Here is a 7,780-nt window from a genome sequence, read left to right on the forward strand (position 1 = left end):
TCAGAACTCAATTTTTTGAAGTCTAGAATCGAAGAAGAATATGAAGTGTAGAACTCCATCACCCAAAAGCTACAAAAGCAACGTTCAAACCGGAGCCACTAAATCCACCTCCAGTTTCCAAGGCCATGAATTCTTGTTGGGTCCTCTCCTTCCCTCCCTGATTTTGAGTTTACACATAAACACATCCATGTGGGCAGTGTCCCTTGCAGCTGCACTATTCTCTGGCATTACTGTAAGGACCGCATCCATAAGGATTACTTCTCCATCACTTGGTTGGAATAGATTTGTAACAGTTCTTCAATAACTTCAAGCAATGCTCGTCATCTTGTTTTGCATTGCAGTAGCTTTTGCGGTTTCATTTTGAAAACGTAGATTTAAGAAAAATTATAAATTATAAATTTTTTTCAAATCCAAGTTTTTACCATAATTTGAGTTGAAAAACAGGTTTAAATAATGAAATTTAAACAACTTTTTATGCTGTGGTCAACCTCAAAGCAGTTCCAACTGCACCGTATTATACTGCTAAGCAAAAACTAATTATGAAGTATCCACTGCAAAGTTTACATCATCACATCATTGAACTAATTAACAAAACTCTAAACATTGTGTACAAAAATATTGTTCGTGCTCACATATTTCACCTTGGACTTCTCAAAACCATATTATAAAGTTTGAGTCACTAAACCATTTGCCAATTAAATATTAATTAAATCTTGATAGCTATATCTCCAAGAAATAATTACATGGTTAATTTCAATGACTTTTTAACCTGTCATTCGTAAATTCATTATCAACTGCGAGATGACAGCAACAAAACAACAAATGTTAGATTCCAGCAATTATGTAACTGTCCGTTGTTTTATAGAATTTTTATGTTGTCTGCCCCCTTAATTTTTTCTTTATTTCTGAAGTGTGAAGTAAGGGTTCACCGAAATAGGAAAAAGAAGAAGAAGACAATTTATATAAATGTTTTGTATATATTGCTGAGTTGAAAAGCCTTCTAATCATATATAAATTTATTCTTTATTTCAAAAATGTTTTACGAATGAAAAAGCTTGATACCTTTTAAATTAAAATTTAATAAATAAAAAATTTGGAAATTTGAAACAATTAAATTTTAAAAGGTTTAAGAAAAAAAATAAAAATGATCCGTGATTATTTCAAAAAAAAATAAAAAGTTTAAAAAAATAAAAAAATAAATCAAGCAGTGAATTGTACATGATCAAGTTCAAGTTTTATATTTCCAAAACACCCCTTATTGAGAGATGGAGAATAAGATGAGAAGCTTAGAAATTCTACTTAGTTTTATTAAGTTGCACGTGTAAGTTATTCCACACACGGTAAGTTTTAACAAGGAATATTTCAAACATAAAAAATCTGAACTTTATGATATACAAGCCATATATATTATATACCTTTTATTAGTTTTGATGGCAAAAATCTAACGAAATGACATTTTGGAGAAGAAAAAAACTTTTTACGAATAGATTAGAAATATAAAGATAGATTTGACTCAATTCGTTAGATTATTTTTATTAAATAACATATGTTTTGTGTGCGCTGGCTGAAGTTTACTCTCTCTTTTTTCTTTTTTTCCCTTTCTTTGTCGTTTTCATTAATTTCAGTGTGCTGCCTGAAGGATCTACCTTGAATAGTATTGGTTTTGGGTCTCCACCCTCAACAACCTAGCCATGAGTCAATGGTGGTGGGTTGGTGTGTTGCTGGCAGAGTTTTTTTTTTTTTTTTTTGTTTTTTTTCCTTCTAAAAAATACTTGTTGATCCTTTTCTAAATTTGTTATCTTTCATGTTTGTATCTCAATATTTTTCTGATGTTGACTTTTGGTTTTTGCTGTGTCTACTAAATGTGACATAATCCATTTCAGCATCCATCTTCACTACTTTATCTGGATGGTAATGAAAGACTAGCATCAATATTTTTTCCCCCAAGTCTATGTTTTTTTTTTTTTTTAGCTATATCTCAATCGTTGGACTTTTGTTCTTAACCTTCCCTCTCCATTGATTCCATCAAGGTCTTTAAAATATCTCTTGTTTTCTCCTAGTGTGGGATGTGATCCTGTTCAGGGTTTTTTTTTATAAAGAAGAAATATTCTATTAGGCTCAAATGGGTTTGCTAAGGATAAATATCTTTATAAAGTGAGGGGATATAAAAAATGGCCTTTTCTCATTTTAAGCAAGGTCGGTTAGAACCGATAAATTTTGATCTCATCTAGTATAATGATTTGGACTTGTAAGAATCATGATTCACGAGTTCATATTACTGAATCCACTACGTGTCATTATGCATATTACTAAAACTTAGATACATGATGTGTGGTTTAGTTTCATGTGTGAGTTCAAAGTTGTTTGACCACCTCATACTATTTTAAAGAGCATCGAGTCATTTCTACTATCAAAACACTTTAAATCTTCTGGATTGACTAGCCTTAATTTTGTATGTTGGAGTTTGATCAAAATATTTTGTCAAAATACCTTTTGAAAGAAGCATCTCTTGATTTCAAAACAACAAGAAGACAAAGAAAAGACATGTTTCCTTCAAGGATGAGATGTGGCCTCAAAACAAAATGCAGAGCATCAAAATTCCATAACAATATTATTGACAAATTCGGTATCATCCTTAGATCAACTTTTTTGGCGATATGTGTGTTTTGCCCAACATTTCGATCATTTGTCATTCTGAGGATGTTGTGGTGACAATATGGCTGATGACATCATCTTTCACAAACTCAATTTGCCTCTTGAACACCAACCTCCAGACTCAATTCTTGAAATTCTTGCAACTATTCAACTGAATGGTCGAGGACCCCACCATGGTATTCACATCTCTTATCTGGATTATATCGTTTAAGAAACGGTGATTGCATGGGACTTAACGGAGTCGAGGCACCAAGTTTGGAATCTAATAGATGCTAATAGACAAACTCGAGTGGCAGATGAATGTTAATCATGACAACAACACTTGAGCAATTTGGTGCTACAACGATACCTAACTGAACCACATAACTAAAGTTTCTCAGCTTTAGAGTTATCTTCTGATTCATCTCTCATCATTGTTTTAGAATCCATGGTAGGTCCTTCAATCTTTCCCATCTTCATAGCTTGTTCAATTCTTTTAGAAATCCTCATAACATCATACCAATCCTCCAATGTTGTTGTGGTCGCATGAGGACTGTTGGAAACCTTTTGAGGTTGTTAGGTAATCCTGGCAATGTATGGAACCACGTAGCATTGCCACTGCCGATGTGTGGAATCATACAGTCTTTATTGGAGGAGAACCTGATGAATTTAAAACTCCTCTATTTCGTCTTGGATTCCTCGCTGATGGTGTAACAAAAAGACACTTGTAGAGGGAGTTCTGCTCTATTGAAGTTTCAGTCTTCTTATAGTTTTTCAGCCCAGGTCTATCTTTTCTCCCTACTTCTGTGTTTTCATGCTGATAGTAGTGAGAAAAACATGTAGCAGATCTAAAACTACTACACCTCCTCTTGGATTCCCTACTAGCAGATCCACAAACAAATCTCTATAGATGGAGTTCTGCTACATTGAAGTTCGATGTTTGCTTATGTTTTTTAGACCAGGTTTGGCTCTTATGCTTACCACTATGTTTTGGTGCTTCTGTTGATGAGAGAAAGTTTTATAGTGTATGAAACTACTACATCCCCTCTTGCATTTCACACTTGTAGAGCCACAAACAGATTTTTATAGAGAGAGCTCTTCCACGTTAAAGTTTGACAACTGCTCATGTTTTTAGACCATGTTTGACTCTTCTACCTACTACAGTGTTTCGATGATGAAACTGATGAGAGAAAGTTTTATAGCATATGAAACTACTACATTCACTCTTGCATTCCCCACTAACAGATTCACAAACAAATCTCTAGAGAGAGTGTTTTGCCATATAGTAGTTTAATATCTAATCATGCCTCTTTTTTTTTCCAGACAAACATCCTATGCTGCTAAACTGGAATTGAGCTCATAGTAAAGGTGACTTGGAAGGAATACCAATGCTCATGATGTGAAAAGGATGGCAGTTATTGGGTGCCAATGGAAGATGTGGAGGCGGTGAACAATTAACAGTGCAACTGGACTAGAAAGGGGATCATCTTTAATTGATGACTGAAGGTGTTGCTGATGCTATTCAGGAATGAAATGAAGGAAAAGGCAGAGCATTGATGCTATGGCCACTACTGATGGAATGCTGATAAGAAAAGCCAATCAATTTTCTTATGTGTGTAGTAAACTAACAGTGTTCCCACGAAAGGCTGTGTAGGCATTCCTTTTCTTCTTAATGCTCAACACTTGTTTAAGCAGATGTGAGTTTAGCTACTTCACCTTCGATGCTCCAATTTTCTTTTGACAATGAGCCTCTATCTAACCTCGTTCTTCATTTTCCATCATCTTGTTTTTTTAGTCTCATGCAATTGACCTTAGATGGGGGAATCTACATTTCAGCCTTATGCATGCATGATGAATGTATGAATATGTAATCTATATGATGAATTTGCCCTTCAAGAGGTGACATATGGTCGTAACTCTTGCATGATGAAACAAAAATCTTGATTCTTGCCCAAACTCTACAATGAAAATTTTCTGAGTGACGACCATTGTGTTACCCACAAGTCTTGAGTTCAAGATGCTTCAGAAAGGGTTTGCCCTATTGCAAATAAAAGATAACACATATAACCTAAGGACAAGATCTATTTATTATGTGAACATGAGTAGGTTTTCTATCTGGTTTTGAAAGGGTCTTATATCTGCCCAATGACGATCTTCGTAAAGACAATATATGGGTGTTGCGAGAAATGATTAAGGCACGTATACCCAACATTACCAAGCAGACACTTAAATATGAGTTGAGTGTTTCACGCATCTAAACTCTGACTAATAGTCATAAGGCAGATTGCTAATTCCCCAACTAACTTAGAAGCTTGTGTGTGCTTTCAAAAATAAAAACATATGTTGCATGGGACAATTTTATACAATACATGTAAGAAAAAAAACATTAACAAAATAAGACAAAAGGCAAAAACATAAACACATCAAATACATAAAGCTTAATCCAATATTCTTAGAAACAATACCTTCCCTAGCAGAGTCGTTATTCTGTCGTACATCCCCCGCGTGGCGTCCGATGGTGATTTTTGTTCATTTGCATGTTTTGGTTCTTGGGAGTCACCACCTAGTATTTGATTCAGGGTTACTAGGAAACCCAGGTGTACTGATCTTTGTTAGAGATTCACGAGTAAGGGACTGGTTGTGGCCAGGAAAGGTATTAGCACCCCTAGCGCACCCTACCTAAGGTAAGCTGCTTTGTGATTTGATGTGAAAAAGGTTTTGAAAGTTGTCTTGCCGATGAATTTTTTAAAAAGAAAAGAAAAGTTCTTCTCGGTAAAGAGATCCTTATCTTATCAGGTAAAGAAAACCTAATTGCTCTAGTTTAAAAAAACAAAACAAAATTTCCATTTAATATCATTAATACATCTTATGTATAATATTATAACCACGGATACCAAAAGAAAAATATTTTTTGATATATTTTTTTGAAATATGAATCAAATTAAATGCAAATTAAAACATTTAATTTTTTCCCTTTTAATTATTTTATCATTAAAAAAAATGCATAAAAAAAACACACACACATCACTTTTTATTATGTTTTTCTCATACACCCACATTTATATATTACAAATCACCAAAATTCAAAATGAAACAAATAGTACATTAAATAATTTAAAATTTACAAAATAAAACCCCAAAAAAATTCAGAATAATGCTAAGAAACCCCTTGGACGATAGGATCAATGGCGGTGTATCAGTCCACTCGCGACCGTCACTAACAGTGCTTGGGTTCTCGTGCCACTGCAAAAAATTCGGGCAGAAAGGCAGATCCATAACGACTTCCTCCCCTCTTCACTTTCCTGCTAGCGGTGAGGATCACCATCACCTGCAACAAGAGAAAAATGCACAAATAAAAGTTGATTATAATTTTATTTTCTCCTTAGATCTGGTTCTTTCTCATTTTCAAATCTATCTCATTTCTATTTTCTCTCTTTCTTCGGTGCTAGATCTGGCGGTTGTCGTCCGTGAATGCTAAAGATGCGATTAAGATGGGCGTGGTTGTCCGGTTGGAAGGGGAAAGGGAGAAATGGCATCTATGGCTGAAGAGGGAGACCGTGGGTCTATTTCCGGTTGAAGAGGGAAGATCTGTTAGTTGTGTGCTGCAAGGCGATGCTCTTGGTGGCTGAGAGAGGTTTCAGTCAGATCTGGGGAAGAGCTGAGGAATGGTTGGCCAAGGAAGGGAACTGATTTATGAAGGTCGATGATGGGGTTGTTGGGTCGGTTGTGAGAGATTAAGAAAGGGAGAGGAGGAAGTGGAGTGGGTGGCCTGTGTGGTTGTGGTGGGGAGCTAGAAGGAGATGGGGATGGCTGAGATAAGGACCGTGGGTTTTTAGCCGGCTCAAAGAGGGGAGAATTGGTGAGGGAGAAGAAAGGGGGGAAAATCTGGTGATGGGTGTGAGAGGGAGGTGAAGGAGAGTGGCTGGTCTATGAAAAAAAATCAAAGAGAAGGGCTACGACTTCTAGTTCTCTTTTCCCAAGGGAGAGAGCGGCGGCCCCTAGAGAAGAAGAAAAATGGTTAAGATTTTTTTTGGGTTTTTTTGTGTGGTTTAGGCTTCTCCCTTTTAATTTTTTAAAATTGCCCCCACCCTTTGTATGTGTTGTGTAAACTGATATTTATAGGAGAAGTGTGTCATGGCCACAAACACATTGGTCCCTCAACTTCTTTATTTTTTGTATTTTTTGGAAAACAAGCAATGTTAACGTCGACTTAACAAGGAAAATCAATGATTTTAAAAATGACGCGTGAAAAGTCGAATGCATTTGAAAGTCCTTTGAAATTTTAAATTCTTTTGAGACGATACTAAAAATGCTAAAAACGAAGCAATTATATTAAGAAACATAGTTTTTTTGGATTTTCATTATTTTTCGCTATTTTTGGATTTTTTTGAAAATTTTTATCAAAAAGATGGGTAAAAAATTAGATAGCAACAATACTGACGGAATAATGTTATCAGTATATACTGACCAAATTACAGATATAATAATATCCGTCAGTAATTATCACTGCAATTTAATGATAAAATTATTTCATCGGTAATTCTGTTGCTGTTTGGCGAATTTCTGGTAGTGTGTGTCCACCTATTAGGATGCAGCTGGTCTAAGCTTAACTGATAGTAGCTAAACACATCCCTCACAAATAATACCTCATCGTGTACATGCAGAGCGAGGGTAGTGATCTCTAAGAGACTTTGGGAGTATCCTATGGTCATTTTGCTAATATGCTCATCAGGGAGAGGCATCTAGGTAACATACTCACCATGTTGTTGGCAAGCCATTAATTCCACATTCATGATGCAAATGTTGCCAGTGACATCATCGCTAGGGGTCTGAGGCTACTTCCTTCTCTCTTATGAGTCTATAGCAAGGACATGGGAAGGACTTTTACGGGACCCTCTCTCTTGAGCACCTCTAGTAAGAGAAGAAGATGGATCCTTACAAGAAGATCCTCTCTTCTCTCTACCAAAAAACAATGCCAATATGGCATCCCCTGAAACCTTGGGGCCTAATATGAGGGACCCATTTCCACTATTGCTCTTTTCAAGTTCTGGTTGAAACTTGATCTCTTTGTCAAGAGCTAGAGCACTTCTCTTTCTTGCATTAGTTCTGGTGTTTCTAGACTCCAATACTTTTGGTTGAAAAAGAA

This window comes from Populus alba, chromosome 13, assembly GCF_005239225.2.
Source record: "Populus alba chromosome 13, ASM523922v2, whole genome shotgun sequence".
NCBI lineage: Eukaryota > Viridiplantae > Streptophyta > Magnoliopsida > Malpighiales > Salicaceae > Populus > Populus alba.